The sequence below is a fragment of the Styela clava genome, chromosome 10, assembly GCF_964204865.1.
Source record: "Styela clava chromosome 10, kaStyClav1.hap1.2, whole genome shotgun sequence".
NCBI classification, from domain to species: Eukaryota; Metazoa; Chordata; class Ascidiacea; order Stolidobranchia; family Styelidae; genus Styela; species Styela clava.
Genome location: NC_135259.1, coordinates 20,566,048 through 20,584,511, shown reverse-complemented (window position 1 = coordinate 20,584,511; position 18,464 = coordinate 20,566,048). Strand labels below are relative to the sequence as shown.

At 38.6% G+C, this 18,464-nt stretch overlaps 12 non-coding genes across 12 annotated transcripts; 1 reads left to right on the top strand and 11 right to left on the bottom strand.

Annotated features, from left to right (window-relative positions):
* Positions 1 to 3,679: 3,679 nt before the first annotated feature.
* On the bottom strand, positions 3,680 to 3,752 carry Trnat-ugu (transfer RNA threonine (anticodon UGU)). The gene has a single exon. It is a non-coding gene; the product is annotated as a tRNA-Thr (tRNA).
* Positions 3,753 to 4,566: 814 nt separating this feature from the next.
* On the top strand, positions 4,567 to 4,638 carry Trnag-ucc (transfer RNA glycine (anticodon UCC)). The gene has a single exon. It is a non-coding gene; the product is annotated as a tRNA-Gly (tRNA).
* Positions 4,639 to 5,733: 1,095 nt separating this feature from the next.
* On the bottom strand, positions 5,734 to 5,806 carry Trnas-uga (transfer RNA serine (anticodon UGA)). The gene has a single exon. It is a non-coding gene; the product is annotated as a tRNA-Thr (tRNA).
* A 542-nt stretch (positions 5,807 to 6,348) lies between these two features.
* Trnag-ucc (transfer RNA glycine (anticodon UCC)) lies at positions 6,349 to 6,420 on the bottom strand. Its single transcript has one exon. It is a non-coding gene; the product is annotated as a tRNA-Gly (tRNA).
* A 1,664-nt stretch (positions 6,421 to 8,084) lies between these two features.
* On the bottom strand, positions 8,085 to 8,157 carry Trnat-ugu (transfer RNA threonine (anticodon UGU)). Its single transcript has one exon. It is a non-coding gene; the product is annotated as a tRNA-Thr (tRNA).
* Positions 8,158 to 10,454: 2,297 nt separating this feature from the next.
* On the bottom strand, positions 10,455 to 10,527 carry Trnat-ugu (transfer RNA threonine (anticodon UGU)). Its single transcript has one exon. It is a non-coding gene; the product is annotated as a tRNA-Thr (tRNA).
* A 543-nt stretch (positions 10,528 to 11,070) lies between these two features.
* Positions 11,071 to 11,142, bottom strand: Trnag-ucc (transfer RNA glycine (anticodon UCC)). The gene has a single exon. It is a non-coding gene; the product is annotated as a tRNA-Gly (tRNA).
* A 1,555-nt stretch (positions 11,143 to 12,697) lies between these two features.
* Positions 12,698 to 12,770, bottom strand: Trnat-ugu (transfer RNA threonine (anticodon UGU)). Its single transcript has one exon. It is a non-coding gene; the product is annotated as a tRNA-Thr (tRNA).
* Positions 12,771 to 13,441: 671 nt separating this feature from the next.
* Trnat-ugu (transfer RNA threonine (anticodon UGU)) lies at positions 13,442 to 13,514 on the bottom strand. The gene has a single exon. It is a non-coding gene; the product is annotated as a tRNA-Thr (tRNA).
* A 2,290-nt stretch (positions 13,515 to 15,804) lies between these two features.
* On the bottom strand, positions 15,805 to 15,877 carry Trnat-ugu (transfer RNA threonine (anticodon UGU)). Its single transcript has one exon. It is a non-coding gene; the product is annotated as a tRNA-Thr (tRNA).
* A 538-nt stretch (positions 15,878 to 16,415) lies between these two features.
* On the bottom strand, positions 16,416 to 16,487 carry Trnag-ucc (transfer RNA glycine (anticodon UCC)). Its single transcript has one exon. It is a non-coding gene; the product is annotated as a tRNA-Gly (tRNA).
* A 1,649-nt stretch (positions 16,488 to 18,136) lies between these two features.
* Trnat-ugu (transfer RNA threonine (anticodon UGU)) lies at positions 18,137 to 18,209 on the bottom strand. Its single transcript has one exon. It is a non-coding gene; the product is annotated as a tRNA-Thr (tRNA).
* Positions 18,210 to 18,464: the final 255 nt, after the last annotated feature.

Sequence of the window (18,464 nt, the reverse complement as noted above, 5' to 3'; positions counted from 1 at the left end):
ATAATTACAAAGTGGAGAATTACGAGATTTTCAAATACAAAATAAGAAAACAGATATCCATTTACCTATAAATAGCACGATTTTATTTAAAATAACTGCTAAATATAGATTATTAATCATTCAAAACGTGTAGTATAGATTTCTTGCTATCGAATAGGTCAACAAAAATTTTGCGCTATTGACTAGGTCCTATTTTGAGGGGATGGCTTATATTAAGATCATTTTTAAAATTCACGTCAGACGTTATTTTCGGGGTAACACAGTATGTACAATTTTTCGAATTCACGATAGTAATTGAAATTTCCAAGTTCTCGATAACAACTTTGAAATCTCATTTACCTGAAATCAGAAAATTCATTCCTAAAATTACATTTTTTTGTATGCTGTCGATGAACCCAATACTGTTTTTGTTTTCGAAACTGTTTTCGTTTAATATCTTATATTTTCACTCTACAGACAATCAGTCTTTTGTTGTTTATAAACAACTTTATTCACAAAATGAAAAAAATACTTTATACCCTACATCAGGGTGGTTCAAGGTTGTTGGCTTCGCAGGCCACACTATTATTTTTGTATTGTTCGCGGGTCACAATAGTGCCAAGAATAGGTAAACAGTGCAATACAAAATAAACACTTCTCTTGTCCAAACACATTGATCATTATTTGTCATTAATCAAGCTAAAACATGCAAGAACTACCAAGAAAATAAACTCACCAGAACGTGCAAAAATCTCACTATATCTACATTTAGCGTAATATTTCGAACTCATAACGTAGAAAGTTCCATAAAAAGTGACGTTTTAGATTGTCCGTTTGAATTGGCCAGCTTTCTTTTCAAACTCATGTTTACATAATAACTTAAAATACACTGCCGATTGATTGATTACTACATTGAAATACATTTTATTCATTACTCCAGCGTTTTGAGCCTGTAATGTTATTTTAAAATTCGCCAAATAATATCAAATACCTCATTTAGAGATTTGAACTAGACATTTAGCAACTTAAACCTCTCTCAACGTGCATTTCATTTAATATTTGAGTCAAGATTTACCTCATATTAAGCGCATTTTTTCAGAGCCAGTATATGCGTGTTTTTAAAAACTCAGTTACCCACAAACACTTATTTCAAAAAACCCAAAATGTGTTTTAACTACTTGACCTCTGTTACCTGAGTCTCAAATTACCAAAATATTACAATTTTGACTCGTTTCCCCACAAGATCGGCAAACAAGCGTTACGTAGTCGGCCAATCGTGGCCGTACAAGAAATGTACACTTTTAATTAAAAAACAACAACATTCTGTGTAAAAGTTATGGTGCCATTGAACCGAAAAGAAACCTGTAACAACAAAAAACCTTGTTTCAAAATTTTTCAAAAAAATAAAATAAATAGTTAAAAATAAATGAAATTCCACAAGTTTTCAATAACCAAAACTTTTAAAATCTGATTGTTTGAATTTCATATTGGGAAGTATTCCCACTAAAACATTTTGTTTTTAATTTGGAATGAGCTGTCAATAAATCCATGAAATACTTTGCGTAAAATTGGTGTACTTTTACCAACCCCTGATCTTTGTTGCGCGCCCCCAGGGGAGCCCTGTTATGAAGGCGTTTACTTTTATTACCACAATTATACCAATAAATTGGAGATTTAAAATTTTCGGCTTCGAACAGTCTACAAATTTGGACTCAGTGAGAAAATGCCTCCCGATCGCACAGTCATAGCCCGATATAGCGTCACGCAACTAGAAATAATATAACAAGCGTTGGCAACAACTTTTGAGGAGATCTCGCGGGCCGCAGTTGGAGAAAACCCAAAAGTGATCAAAACATCGCGAGTTTAGTCACTTTAAATATATTTAAGAATGAGAGTTTATCGTTCTAATCAGTTTTTCAAGGAAACTATATAAAGTCTCAAGTTATTTTAAAATTGCTACTCGAGAAATATCGTGGTATTTTTTCTCGTGTATGGTTTTGTTGTGGCCTAAAATTATATTCTTTCGTGACGGATTTTACTTGAAAACACACCAGACACTGTGGTTTAACGTTGTTGTGGGTAATACGTTTCCTCTCGGTTTATAGGGCTGTAACGTGGCTAACGCTTGGAGTAGAGTAGTGTTTTTACTAAAATGAAGGCACAAAACGTCAATCCAAATGAGGAGTTATTTGACGCGAGCTTTAAGTTCGAAGTGACGGGTCCGGTTGCCATCGGTTGATGTATTAGGAAGCACACCAAAAAATAACATTCAAAGTTGCCTATTTTATGTTTTCTCTAAGAAATAAACTTCTTATATTAATAAATTTGATGAGAAAGTGAATATGTTTTACAACATTAAATAGAATTTAAAAATGCTGTAGGAACATGAATACGAGTAGTTTATTTTGTATTGCAAAGTGCATGTGGCATTGTAACCAATTATATTTCAATAATGTAATAATATTTGATAAAATAATAAGGGTGCGAGATACGAAATTTTTGATCATATTGATTCGAACAACTTTGAAGAGGAATTTTAGCTAATGTTTCTTGTCAAGAACAGGGTTTTGGGTACGGTTTTTGAACAAGGGTCCCATTTGACCTCTGTAGACTGGCGGGCCATGTAAGTGTGACGTAAAAGTTACATTTTATGAACAATAATGACAGTGTTACAGTGACATTGTGATATAAATTATAAAGTTTGTTGAACAATTGTTGGGGCTTGTATTATTTGTTTCGCGTTTACTTTTTGTGTTACAAAAGCAAGAGTGGAAAACTGTGAGCCTCGTGCCAAAACTACATTTAATCGCAATCTCAACAAATTCCTCGGGCTATTTTTTTAGCTCAACATCGAAATTAGTTTTACTGTGGCAGCATCGGGCGGGCCAGATTTGACTACCCAACAGGCCGGATTTGGCCCGCGGGCCGTAGTTTGGAGATTTCTGGTTCAGAAGGTATTAATCTAAATATGAAATGAATTTTCGAATATAAACCATCGAGTTTGTGCAATTTTACTGGCACCTGGGTAACTCGAGGGTCGACCCCCTCCTCCCCCCTCCTTTTGAAATGTAACAAATGGCTGGACCCGTTGGCAGTTACAAATTGGCCCCCTCCCCCCATTGAAAATTTTTGGCTACGCCCCTGACTGGCACAACGTTAAAGCAACGAGTTTGGAGTATAAGTCGGCGAACAAAAATGACCTAGGCAGCCAGGCATGGTCTCATTTAAAGTGTTTACTTCAAAATTATGAAATGGGAAATTCTCAAGTTAAATATTCAGTGCGATAGTACTCAAAACAAACCTGTATAAAAACATAAAATGGAAAAGCCCTTTATTGACATCCTCCGTTTTAGAGCACTGAAAATCTGTAATCGATCGGTCATCGACTATAAGTTATTTGTGTGTTTTTATCAATTACCTCATCGTCTGTTATGCCGATTATGGAGTCGAAAATAAATTTATACCCATACTATTGCAGTGTATGTAGCAAATATGCAACTGCTTTACTTTTATAAAACCAACCGGGACGTACGGAAATCACTCTTGTGCGATGACTAAGTGACCGTTGTTAACTAAGTATGTTGCTGTTAACGTCTAAATTAGTTGGTTATTATGTTCGACACGCAGAAAGAATGCGTATTCTGGCTCCGCTTAGCACAGCATGCAAGTCTGCTTGCCACTTCAAAAAGGAGGTGTTGAGAGCCACCAATGAGGATCGAACTTACGACCCCTGGTTTACAAGACCAGTGCTCTAACCACTGAGCTATGGCGGCCACGCTTATGAGCGTTGTACAATGCAACTTATAACTTCATAGTATAATAACTGGGTTGTTTCATGTTTTGTTTTTAGCCGACGTCAATTGATAACCTGAGCTACGATGGCAATTTATTAGTTGATGCCATTCTTCATCTTAGTGTTTGACCGGTTTGCCTATCGTAGTTATATGGAAACCAAGCATCTTGTCCAGATAAGATGCGAGAATAGTAGCCAGATAGTTATTTGCGACATGTTAAAAGAATTTAATATAAAATCTATATTAGATTAGATGACACATGAAAGCGGAAGAGCCTGAAATGTAAACAAACTCACGGCCCCTGGGATAATCCACCCTATGTTCTCTGCTAGCTAACGTTTGTTGTAATTGATTAGGATTTCTAATCATTAGGTAACATTGAGTCGATGGTTTAACGGTTATCATTTTTGCCTTCCAAGCAATTATTTCAGGGTTCGATTCCCGGTCGATGCAGATGTGCTTTGTGGGCAAACGCGTTATTTTTTGTTGACTACGAATCAAGCCTTGTCCATATTTTTGAATGATTGTTTGTTTACATTCCAAGCTATTTACCCTATTTATTACCGAAACCAGTTACAAATTAGCTGGCATATCCCTCTCAACCAGATAGGTATTTTGCTATTCTCTTGTCGTCAGCTTTCATCTTGTCCCAGCTGTTATTCTATTATGAACATAGGCAAATAAACATACATACATACTTTAAAATTTAACGATCACGTCAGCGGCCGCCACAGCTCAGCTCATCGTAACTAGTCAAACTATAATTTGTGTATGTTTATCGACGATAACGTCGGCGTCGATGGTGTAACGGTTAGCATTGTTGCCTTCCAAGCAATAGTTCCGGGTTCGACTCCCGGTCGACGCAGATGTTAGTTCCTCTTCTATGTCATTTTTCTTCAAGTCGGCCCAAAATATTCCTCTATTGTTTTTATCCTTTCTTCGTTTGTATGCAAACGCGTGAAACTATTTGTTAACTACAAATCAAATCTTTATAGGCCACAGTGTCAATATTCCTGAATGTTTGTTTGGGTACTCCCGAAGTATGTGAACCAAGATGGCGGACACCGGAACGTAGTATGTGTACCAGGTTGGGGTTAGGCCATAATTTTATTCCAATTTTCCTAATTTTATTTCTATAACGAGTTCGAGGACTAGCCAAGTGACTCCTGTGGTATTCGTACCTGAAATTTTTGCTAAAAAAGAGTACCTTTGTTTGTTTACATTCCCTGTTTACTCCCGGTCGACGCAGAGAATAAAATCGACTACAAAAAAAAGTCATTCTTTAGTTTACATTATCGCTATATTTGTTTGAGCTTGCGCTAATTCACGTGGGTGTATTATCATATTTTCGCGTTTTTAGATGTTTAGAGTCATGTCGTAATTTTTTTCCCGCTTTTCCCTATACAGGGAGTCCTCGACTTACGACGTTGTTCCGTTTTCGAAACGCGTTGTAACCCGAATTTCAGTGTAAGTCGAGACAACCAAAATGGCGTACAGTATCACTGAAACTGTGTATCATGTGACTGAAGCTTAGTGATTATATGTTCATAATCGTAATAGTTCGCAATTGTCCACGTCGTTTACGATGTAAATACCAAAAACCAATGAGCCCAAAGCACTGATATTCTTGATCACAATGAGCCAGTTTAAGGCTTAGATATTACAGTACAATAATATCTTTTATATTTTTAGGAAGTGCGTTCGTAACCTCGAAACAGCGTTATGGAGTGCGCGTTCGTAACCTCGAAACAGCTTAAGTCGCGACCATCGTAACCCGAGGACTCCCTGTATATTTATACGATAATCTACTTTCCATATCATGCCCTGATGAAGCTTTTATGAATATAAATTAGAAACGTCGGCAAATTAAATCGTTTTGCTAACACCGGTTGGGCTTTATTTATCATCGACTCTAATTGGTGAAAGTTTGTCAGTTGTTTTAAATTCATAAGCAACGAAAAGCCACCAGTGAGGATCGAACTCACGACCCCTGGTTTACAAGACCAGTGCTCTAACCACTGAGCTATGGCGGCCACTTCCAAGAAAGGCTATAATGCAACTTATCACTTCATAAAGTAATAGCTGGGTTGTTTCATCTTTTTGTTTTGAGCCGACGTCAATTAGTAATCTGAGCTACGATGGCAATTTATTAGTTGATGCCATTCTTCATCTTAGTGTTTGACCGGTTTGCCTATCGTAGTTATATGGCAAACCAAGCATCTTGACCAGATAAGATGCGAGAATAGTAGCCAGATAGTTATTTGCGACATATTAAAAGAATTTAATATAAAATCTATATTAGATTAGATGACACATGATATTTGACGGGCGCAATACACCGTAATGAAGATGGATAAGTGGAAGAGCCTGAAATGTAAACAAACAGTCTGTGATATGGACTCTGAGGTCCTATAAAGACATGCTTCCTGGAGGTCCAAGAACAGTCTGATTAACGCGATCATCTGTTAAAGAACGAAAGGTTCAAACAGGAGCGAAAGATCATGGACTGATTTCACTAAAATGACTCCTAACGTAGAAATATTGAAAATTATATTGGCGCAAACGAATGCTTATTTGCGTCGACCGGGAGTCGAACCCGGAACTATTGCTTGGAAGGCAACAATGCTAACCGTTACACCATCGACGCCGACGGGGAATTTGTTGCACGTAACCGACATGTACAAGCGTTTCAGTCTGACGGATCTTGACCTACTAATTGTAGAAAACATGGTAAATAGTTAAGTTAACAGGAAACAATTTTTTGGCTTTTTGATTCGATAATGTTTGTCGATGGTGTGACTGTTAGCATTGTTGCCTTCCAAGCAATAGTTCCGGGTTCGACTCCATGTTGACGCATATGTTCATTCCTATTTTGTGTCATTTTCCTTCAAATGGTCCATTGGCTTTCGCTCTTGCTTTTACTTCGTTTGTATGCAAACGTGTAACATCCATTTCTTGACTACAAATCAAATCTTTATAGACCACAGTGTCCATATTCCCGAAAGTTTGTTTGTTTGCAGTCCAGACAATCCACCCTATGTTCTCTGCCAGCTAGCGTTTGTTGCAATTGATGAGGTTTTTTTAATCATTAGCTATCGTCGCGTCGATGGTTTAACGGTTAGCATTTTTGTCCAAGTATTATGTCAGGGTTCGATTCCCGGTCAACGCAGATGTGCGTTATGTGTGCAAACGCGTTATTCTTTGTTGACTACGAATCAAGCCTTGTCCATATTTTCGAATGATTGTTTGTTTACATTCCAGGCTATTTACCCTATTTATTACCGAAACCAGTTACAAATTAGCTGATATCTCCCTCTCAACCAGATAGCTATTTTGCTGTTATCTTGTTTCAGCTGTTATTATATTATAACTTTAAAATTTAACGTTCACGGCAGCAGCCGCCACAGCTCAGTGGTATCGTAACTAGTCGAACTATAATTTGGGAATGTTTATACACGATAACGTCGGCGTCGATGGTGTAACGGTTAGCATTGTTGCCTTCCAAGCAATACTATGTTCCGGTGTCCGCCATCTTGGTTCACATACTTCGGGAGTACCTTTGTTTGTTTACATTCCCGGTTTACTCCCGGTCGACGCAGAGAATAAAATTGACTACAAAAAAAGACATTCTTTAGTTTAGATAATCGCCATATTTGTTTGAGCTTGCGCTAATTCACGTGGGTGTATTATCATATTTTCGCGTTTTTTTATGTTTAGAGTCATGCCGTAATTTTTTCTCCCTCTTTTCCCTATACAGGGAGTCCTCGACTTACGACGTTGTTCCGTTTTGGAAACGGGTTGCAACCCGAATTTCAGTGTAAGTCGGGACAACCAAAATGGCGTACATTATCACTGAAACGGTGTATCATGTGACTGAAGCTTAGTGATTATTCGTTCATAATCGTAATAGTTCGCAATTGTCCACGTCGTTTACGATGTAAATAACAAAAACCAATGAGCCCAAAGCACTCACATTCTTGATCACAATGAGCCAGTTTAAGGGCTTAGATATTACAGTACAGTAATATCTTTTATATTTTTAGGAAGTGCGTTCGTAACCTCGAAACAGCGTTATGGAGTGCGCGTTCGTAACCTCGAAACAGCTTAAGTCGCGACCATCGTAACCCGAGGACTCCCTGTATATTTATACGATAACCTGCTTTCCATATCATGCCCTGATGAAGCTTTTATGAATATAAATTAGAAACATCGGCAAATTAAATCGTTTTGCTAACACCGGTTGGGCTTTATTTATCATCGACTCTAATTGGTGAAAGTCTGTCAGTTGTTTTACATTCATAAGCAACGAAAAGCCACCAGTGAGGATCGAACTCACGACCCCTGGTTTACAAGACCAGTGCTCTAACCACTGAGCTATGGCGGCCACTTCCAAGAGAGGCTATAATGCAACTTATCACTTCATAAAGTAATAGCTGGGTCGTTTCATCTTTATGTTTTGAGCCGACGTCAATTAGTAATCTGAGCTACGATGGCAATTTATTAGTTGATGCCATTCTTCATCTTAGTGTTTGACCGGTTTGCCTATCGTAGTTATATGGCAAACCAAGCATCTTGTCCAGATAAGATGCGAGAATAGTAGCCAGATAGTTATTTGTGACATATTAAAAGAATTTATTTCTAAATCTATATTAGATTAGATAACAAATGAAATTTCACGGGCGCAATACACGGTAATGAAGATGGATAAGTGGAAGAGCCTGAAATGTAAACAAACTGTCTGTGATATGGACTCTGAGGTCCTATAAAGACATGCTTCCTGGAGGTCTAACAACAGTCTGAATAACGCGATCCTCTGTTAAAGAACAAAAGATTAAAACAGGAGCGAAAGATCATGGACTGATTTTACTAAAAATGACTCCTAACGTAGAAATATTGACAAATTATATTGGCGCAAACGAACGTTTATTTGCGTCGACCGGGAGTCGAGCCCGGAACTATTGCTTGGAAGGCAACAATGCTAACCGTTACACCATCGACGCCGACGGGGAATTTGTTGCACATAACCGACATATACAAGCGTTTTAGTCTGACGGATCTTGACCTACTAATTGTAGAAAACATGGTAAATAGTTAAGTTAACAAGAAACAATTTTTTGGCTTTGTTAATTCGATAATGTTTGTTGATGGTGTAACTGTTAGCATTGTTGCCTTCCAAGCATTAGTTCCGGGTTCGACTCCATGTTGACGCATATGTTAGTTCCTATTTTGTGTCATTTTCCTTCAAATGGTCCATTGGCTTTCGCTCTTGCTTGTACTTCGTTTGTATGCAAACGTGTAACATCTATTTCTTGACTACAAATCAAATCTTTATAGACCACAGTGTCCATATTCCCGAAAGTTTGTTTGTTTGCAGTCCAGACAATCCACCCTATGTTCTCTGCCAGCTAGCGTTTGTTGTAATTGATGAGGTTTTTTTGAACATTAGCTAACGTCGCGTCGATAGTTAAACGGTTAGCATTTTTGTCCAAGTATTATGTCAGGGTTCGACTCCCGGTCGACGCAGATGTGCGTTATGTGTGCAAACGCGTTATTCTTTGTTGACTACGAATCAAGCCTTGTCCATATTTTCGAATGATTGTTTGTTTACATTCCATGCTATTTACCCTATTTATTACCGAAACCAGTTACAAATTAGCTGGCATATCCCTCTCAACCAGATAGCTATTTTGCTATTCTCTTGCCATCAGCTGTTATCTTGTCTCAGCTGTTATTCTATCATAACTTTAAAATTTAACGTTCACGGCAGCGGCCGCCACAGCTCAGTGGTATCGTAACTAGTCGAACTATAATTTGTGAATGTTTATCAACGATAACGTCGGCGTCGATGGTGTAACGGTTAGCATTGTTGCCTTCCAAGCAATACTACGTTCCGGTGTCCGCCATCTTGGTTCACATACTTCGGGAGTACCTTTGTTTGTTTACATTCCCGGTTTACTCCCGGTCGACGCAGAGAATAAAATCGACTACAAAAAAAAGACATTCTTTAGTTTAGATAATCGCCATACTTGTTTGAGCTTGCGCTATTTCACGTGGGTGTATTATCATATTTTCGCGTTTTTTTATGTTTAGAGTCATGCCGTAATTTTTTCTCCCTCTTTTCCCTATACAGGTAGTCCTCGACTTACGACGTTGTCCGTTTTCGAAACGCGTTGTAACCCGAATTTCAGTGTAAGTCGGGACAACCAAAATGGCGTACAGTATCACTGAAACTGTGTATCATGTGACTGAAGCTTAGTGATTATTCGTTCATAATCGTAATAGTTCGCAATTGTCCACGTCGTTTACGATGTAATAACAAAAACCAATGAGCCCAAAGCACTGATATTGTTGATCACAATGAGCCAGTTTAAGGCTTAGATATTACAGTACAGTAATATCTTTTATATTTTTAGGAAGTGCGTTCGTAACATCGAAACAGCGTTATGGAGTGCGCGTTCGTAACCTCGAAACAGCTTAAGTCGCGACCATCGTAACCCGAGGACTCCCTGTATATTTATACGATAATCTGCTTTCCATATCATGCCCTGATGAAGCTTTTATGAATATAAATTAGAAACGTCGGCAAATTAAATCGTTTTGCTAACACCGGTTGGGCTTTATTTATCATCGACTCTAATTGGTGAAAGTTTGTCAGTTGTTTTAAATTCATAAGCAACGAAAAGCCACCAGTGAGGATCGAACTCACGACCCCTGGTTTACAAGACCAGTGCTCTAACCACTGAGCTATGGCGGCCACTTCCAAGAAAGGCTATAATGCAACTTATCACTTCATAAAGTAATAGCTGGGTTGTTTCATCTTTTTGTTTTGAGCCGACGTCAATTAGTAATCTGAGCTACGATGGCAATTTATTAGTTGATGCCATTCTTCATCTTAGTGTTTGACCGGTTTGCCTATCGTAGTTATATGGCAAACCAAGCATCTTGTCCAGATAAGATGCGAGAATAGTAGCCAGATAGTTATTTGCGACATATTAAAAGAATTTAATATAAAATCTATATTAGATTAGATGACACATGAAATTTCACGGGCGCAATACACCGTAATGAAGATGGATAAGTGGAAGAGCCTGAAATGTAAACAAACAGTCTGTGATATGGACTCTGAGGTCCTATAAAGACATGCTTCCTGGAGGTCCAAGAACAGTCTGTTTAACGCGATCATCTGTTAAAGAACGAAAGATTGAAACAGGAGCGAAATATCATGGACCGATTTGACTAAAAATGACTCCTAACGCAGAAATATTGAAAACTATATTGGCGCAAACGAATGCTTATTTGCGTCGACCGGGAGTCGAACCCGGAACTATTGCTTGGAAGGCAACAATGCTAACCGTTACACCATCGACGCCGACGGGGAATTTGTTGCACTTAACCGACATATACAATCGTTTCAGTCTGACGGATCTTGACCTACTAATTGTAGAAAACATGGTAAATAGTTAAGTTAACATGAAACAATTTTTTGGCTTTGTTGATTCGATAATGTTTGTCGATGGTGTGACTGTTACCATTGTTGCCCTCCAAGCAATAGTTCCGGGTTCGACTCCATGTTGACGCATATGTTCATTCCTATTTTGTGTCATTTTCCTTCAAGTGGTCCATTGGCTTTCGCTCTTGCTTTTACTTCGTTTGCATGCAAACGTGTAACATCTATTTCTTGACTACAAATAAAATCTTTATAGACCACAGTGTCCATATTCCCGAAAGTTTGTTTGTTTGCAGTCCAGACAATCCACCCTAAAGATGCCAAATTTGTGTCCTTGAACTCGTTATAGAACTAAAATTAAGAAAATTGGAATAAAATTATGGCCCAACCCTAACCTGGTACACATACTACGTTCTGGTGTCCGCCATCTTGGTTCACATACTTCGGGAGTACCTTTGTTTGTTTACATTTCCGGTTACTCCCGGTCGACGCAGAGAATAAAATCGACTACAAAAAAAAAGACATTCTTTAGTTTAGATAATCGCCATATTTGTTTGAGCTTGCGCTAATTCACATGGGTGTATTATCATATTTTCGCGTTTTTAGATGTTTAGAGTCATGCCGTAATTTTTTCTCCCTCTTTCCGCTATACAGGGAGTCCTCGACTTACGACGTTGATCCGTTTTCGAAACGCGTTGTAACCCGAATTTCAGTGTAAGTCGGGACAACCAAAATGGCGTACAGTATCACTGAAACTGTGTATCATGTGACTGAAGCTTAGTGATTATTCGTTCATAATCGTAATAGTTCGCAATTGTCCACGTCGTTTACGATGTAAATAACAAAAACCAATGAGCCCAGAGCACTGATATTCTTGATCACAATGAGCCAGTTCAGGGGCTTAGATATTACAGTACAGTAATATCTTTTATATTTGTAGGAAGTGCGTTCGTAACCTCGAAACAGCGTTATGGAGTGCGCGTTGGTAACCTCGAAACAGCGTAAGTCGCGACCATCGTAACCCAAGGACTCCCTGTATATTTATACGAAAATTTGCTTTCTATATCATGCCCTGATGAAGCTTTTATGATTAGAAATTAGAAACGTCGGCAAATTAAATCGTTTTGCTAACACCGGTTGGGCTTTATTTATCATCGACTCTAATTGGTGAATGTTTGTCAGTTGTTTAAATTTCATAAACAACAAAAAGCCACCAGTGAGAATCGAACTCACGACCCCTGGTTTACAAGACCAGTGCTCTAACCACAGCGTAAGTCGCGACCATCGTAACCCAAGGACTCCCTGTATATTTATACGAAAATTTGCTTTCTATATCATGCCCTGATGAAGCTTTTATGATTAGAAATTAGAAACGTCGGCAAATTAAATCGTTTTGCTAACACCGGTTGGGCTTTATTTATCATCGACTCTAATTGGTGAATGTTTGTCAGTTGTTTAAATTTCATAAACAACAAAAAGCCACCAGTGAGAATCGAACTCACGACCCCTGGTTTACAAGACCAGTGCTCTAACCACTGAGCTATGGCGGCCACTGCCAAGAGAGGCTATATTGCAACTTATTACTTCATAAAGTGATAGCTGGATTGTTTCATCTTTTTGTTTTGAGCCGACAAGACCAGTGCTCTAACCACTGAGCTATGGCGGCCACTGCCAAGAGAGGCTATATTGCAACTTATTACTTCATAAAGTAATAGCTGGGTTGTTTCATCTTTTTGTTTTGAGCCGACGTCAATTAGTAACCTGAGCTACGATGGCAATTTATTAGTTGATGCCATTCTTCATCTTAGTGTTTGACCGGTTTGCTTATCGTAGTTATATGGCAAACCAAGCATCTTGTCCAGATAAGATGCGAGAATAGTAGCCAGATAGTTATTTGCGACATATTAAAAGAATTTAACATAAAATTTATATTAGATTAGATGACACATGAAATTTCACGGGCGCAATACACCGTAATAAAGATGGATAAGTGGAAGAGCCTGAAATGTAAACAAACAGTCTGTGATATGGACTCTGAGGTCCTATAAAGACATGCTTCCTGGAGGTCCAAGAACAGTCTGTTTAACGCGATCATCTGTTAACGAACGAAAGATTAAAACAGGAGCGAAAGATCATGGACTGATTTTACTAAAAATGACTCCTGTCATCGACTCTAATTGGTGAAAGTTTGTCAGTTGTTTTAAATTCATAAGCAACGAAAAGCCACCAGTGAGGATCGAACTCACGACCGCTGGTTTACAAGACCAGTGCTCTAACCACTGAGCTATGGCGGCCACTTCCAAGAGTGGCTTTAATGCAACTACATAGAGTAATAGATGGGTTGTTTCATCTTTTTGTTTTGAGCCGACGTCAATTAGTAATCTGAGCTACGATGGCAATTTATTAGTCGATGCCATTCTTCATCTTAGTGTTTGACCGGTTTGCTTATCGTAGTTATATGGCAAACCAAGCATCTTGACCAGATAAGATGCGAGAATAGTAGCCAGATAGTTATTTGCGACATATTAAAAGAATTTAACATAAAATTTATATTAGATTAGATGACACATGAAATTTCACGGGCGCAATACACCGTAATGAAGATGGATAAGTGGAAGAGCCTGAAATGTAAACAAACAGTCTGTGATATGGACTCTGAGGTCCTATAAAGACATGCTTCCTGGAGGTCCAAGAACAGTCTGTTTAACGCGATCTCTGTTAAAGAACGAAAGATTAAAACAGGAGCGAAAGATCATGGACTGATTTCACTAAAAATGACTCCTAACGTAGAAATATTGAAAATTATATTGGCGCAAACAAATGCTTATTTGCGTCGACCGGGAGTCGAACCCGGAACTATTGCTTGGAAGTCAACAATGCTAACCGTTACACCATCGGCGCCGTCGGGGAATTAGTTGCACATACCCGACATATACAAACGTTTCAGTCTGACGGATCTTGACCTACTAATTGTAGAAAACATGATAAATAGTTAAGTTAACAGGAAAGAATTTTTTGGCTTTGTTAATTCGATAATGTTTGTCGATGGTGTGACTGTTAGCATTGTTGCCTTCCAAGCAATAGTTCCGGGTTCGACTCCATGTTGACGCATATGTTCATTCCTATTTTGTGTCATTTTCCTTCAAGTGGTCCATTGGCTTTCGCTCTTGCTTTTACTTCGTTTGTATGTAAACGTGTAACATCTATTTCTTGACTACAAATCAAATCTTTATAGACCACAGTGTCCATATTCCCGAAAGTTTGTTTGTTTGCAGTCCAGACAATCCACCCTATGTTCTCTGCCAGCTAGCGTTTGTTGTAATTGATGAGGTTTTTTTAATCATTAGCTAACGTCGCGTCGATGGTTTAACGGTTATCATTTTTGTCCAAGTATTATGTCAGGGTTCGATTCTCGGTCGACGCAGATGTGCGTTATGTGTGCAAACGCGTTATTCTTTGTTGACTACGAATCAAGTCTTGTCCATATTTTCGAATGATTGTTTGTTTACATTCCAGGCTATTTACCCCATTTATTACCGAAACCAGTTTCAAATTAGCTGGCATATCCCTCTCAACCAGATAGCTATTTTGCTATTCTCTTGCCATCAGCTGTTATCTTGTCTCAGCTGTTATTCTATTATAACTTTAGAATTTAACGTTCACGGCGGGGGCCGCCACACCTCAGTGGTATCGTAACTAGTCGAACTATAATTTGTGAATGTTTATACACGATAACGTCGGCGTCGATGGTGTAACGGTTAGCCTTGTTGCCTTCCAAGCAATACTATGTTCCGGTGTCCGCCATCTTGGTTCACATACTTCGGGAGTACCTTTGTTTGTTTACATTACCGATTTACTCCCGGTCGATGCAGAGAATAAAATCGACTACAAAAAAAAGTCATTCTTTAGTTTTGATAATCGCCATATTTGTTTGAGCTTGCGCTAATTCACGTGGGTGTATTATCATATTTTCGCGTTTTTAGATTTTAGATTCATGCCGTAATTATTTCTCCCTCTTTTCCCTATACAGGGAGTCCTCGACTTACGACGTTGTTCCGTTTTCGAAACGCGTTGTAACCCGAATTTCAGTGTAAGTCGGGACAACCAAAATGGCGTACAGTATCACTGAAACTGTGTATCACGTGACTGAAGCTTAGTGAATATTTGTTCATAATCGTAATAGTTCGCAATTGTCCACGTCGTTTACGATGTAAATACCAAAAACCAATGAGCCCAAACCACTGATATTCTTGATCACAATGAGCCAGTTTAGAGGCTTAGATATTACAGTACAGTAATATCTTTTATATTTTTAGGAAGTGCGTTCGTAACATCGAAATAGCGTTATGGAGTGCGCGTTCGTAATCTCGAAACAGCTTAAGTCGCGACCATCGTAACCCGAGGACTCCCTGTATATTTATACGATAATCTGCTTTCCATATCATGCCCTGATGAAGATTTTATGAATATAAATTAGAAACGTCGGCAAATTAAATCGTTTTGCTAACACCGGTTGGGCTTTATTTATCATCGACTCTAATTGGTGAAAGTTTGTCAGTTGTTTTAAATTCATAAGCAACGAAAAGCCACCAGTGAGGATCGAACATACGACCCCTGGTTTACAAGACCAGTGCTCTAACCACTGAGCTATGGCGGCCACTTCCAAGAAAGGCTATAATGCAACTTATCACTTCATAAAGTAATAGCTGGGTTGTTTCATCTTTTCGTTTTGAGCCGACGTTAATTAGTAATCTGAGCTACGATGGCAATTTATTAGTTGATGCCATTCTTCTTCTTAGTGTTTGACCGGTTTGCCTATCGTAGTTATATGGCAAACCAAGCATCTTGTCCAGATAAGATGCGAGAATATTAGCCAGATAGTTATTTGTGACATATTAAAAGAATTTAATATAAAATCTGTATTAGATGACACATGAAATTTCACGGGCGCAATACACCGTAATGAAGATGAATAAGTGGAAGAGCCTGAAATGTAAACAGACAGTCTGTGAAATGGACTCTGAGGTCCTATAAAGACATGCTTCCTGGAGGTCCAACAACAGTCTGTTTAACGCGATCATCTGTTGAAGAACGAATGATTGAAACAGGAGCGAAAGATCATGGACTGATTTCACTAAAAATGACTCCTAACGCAGAAATATTGAAAATTATATTGGCGCAATCGAATGCTTATTTGCGTCGACCGGGAGTCGAACCCGGAACTATTGCTTGGAAGGCAACAATGCTAACCGTTACACCATCGACGCCGACGGGGAATTTGTTGCACTTAACCGACATAAACAATCGTTTTGGTCTGACGGATCTTGACCTACTAATTGTAGGAAACATGGTAAATAGTTAAGTTAACAGGAAACAATTTTTTGGCTTTGTTAATTCGATCATGTTTGTCGATGGTGTAACTGTTAGCATTGTTGCCTTCCAAGCAATAGTTCCGGGTTCGACTTCATGTTGACGCATATGTTCATTCCTATTTTGTGTCAATTTCCTTCGAATGGTCCATTGGCTTTCGCTCTTGCTTTTACTTCGTTTGTATGCAAACGTGTAACATCTATTTCTTGACTACAAATCAAATCTTTATAGACCACAGTGTCCATATTCCCGAAAGTTTGTTTGTTTGCAGTCCAGACAATCCATCCCATGTTCTCTGCCAGCTAGCGTTTGTTGTAATTGATGAGGTTTTTTTATTCATTAGCTAACGTCGCGTCGATGGTTTAACGGTTAGCATTTTTGTCCAAGTATTATGTCAGGGTTCGACTCCCGGTCGACGCAGATGTGCGTTATGTGTGCAAACGCGTTATTCTTTGTTGACTACGAATCAAGCCTTGTCCATATTTTCGAATGATTGTTTGTTTACATTCCAGGCTATTTACCCTATTTATTACCGAAACCAGTTACAAATTAGCTGGCATATCCCTCTCAACCAGATAGCTATTTTGCTATTCACTTGCCATCAGCTGTTATCTTGTCTCAGCTGTTATTGTATCGTAACTTTAAAATTTAACGTTCACGGCAGCGGCCGCCACAGCTCAGTGGTATCGTAACTAGTTGAACTATAATTTGTGAATGTTTATCAACGATAACGTCGGCGTCGATGGTGTAACGGTTAGCATTGTTGCCTTCCAAGCAATACTACGTTCCGGTGTCCGCCATCTTGGTTCACATACTTCGGGAGTACCTTTGTTTGTTTACATTCCCGGTTTACTCCCGGTCGACGCAGAGAATAAAATCGACTACAAAAAAAAGACATTCCTTAGTTTAGATAATCGCCATAATTGTTTGAGCTTGCGCTATTTCACGTGGGTGTATTATCATATTTTCGCGTTTTTTTATGTTTAGAGTCATGCCGTAGTTTTTTCTCCCTCTTCTCCCTATACAGGTAGTCCTCGACTTACGACGTTGTTCCGTTTTCGAAACGCGTTGTAACCCGAATTTCAGTGTAAGTCGGGACAACCAAAATGGCGTACAGTATCACTGAAACTGTGTATTATGTGACTGAAGCTTAGTGATTATTCGTTCATAATCGTAATAGTTCGCAATTGTCCACGTCGTTTACGATGTAAATACCAAAAACCAATGAGCCCAAAGCACTGATATTCTTGATCACAATGAGCCAGTTTAAGGCTTAGATATTACAGTACAGTAATATCTTTTATATTTTTAGTAAGTGCGTTCGTAACATCGAAATAGCTTAAGTCGCGACCATCGTAACCCGAGGACTCCCTGTATTTTATTACGATAATCTGCTTTCCATATCATGCCCTGATGAAGCTTTTATGAATATAAATTAAAAACGTCGGCAAATTAAATCGTTTTGCTAACACCGGTTAGGCTTTATTTATCATCGACTCTAATTGGTGAATGTTTGTCAGTAGTTTAAAATTCATGAACAACCAAAAGCCACCAGTGAGGATCGAACTCACGACCCCTGGTTTACAAGACCAGTGCTCTAACCACTGAGCTATGGCGGCCACTTCCTAGAGAGGCTATAATGCAACTTATCACTTCATAAAGTAATAGCTGGGTTGTTTCATCTTCTTGTTTTGAGCCGACGTCAATTAGTAACCTGAGCTACGATGGCAATTTATTAGTTGATGCCATTCTTCATCTTAGTGTTTGACCGGTTTGCCTATCGTAGTTATATGGCAGACCAAGCATCTTGTCCAGATAAGATGCGAGAAGAGAATAGTAGCCAAATAGGTATTTGCGACATATTGAAAAATTTT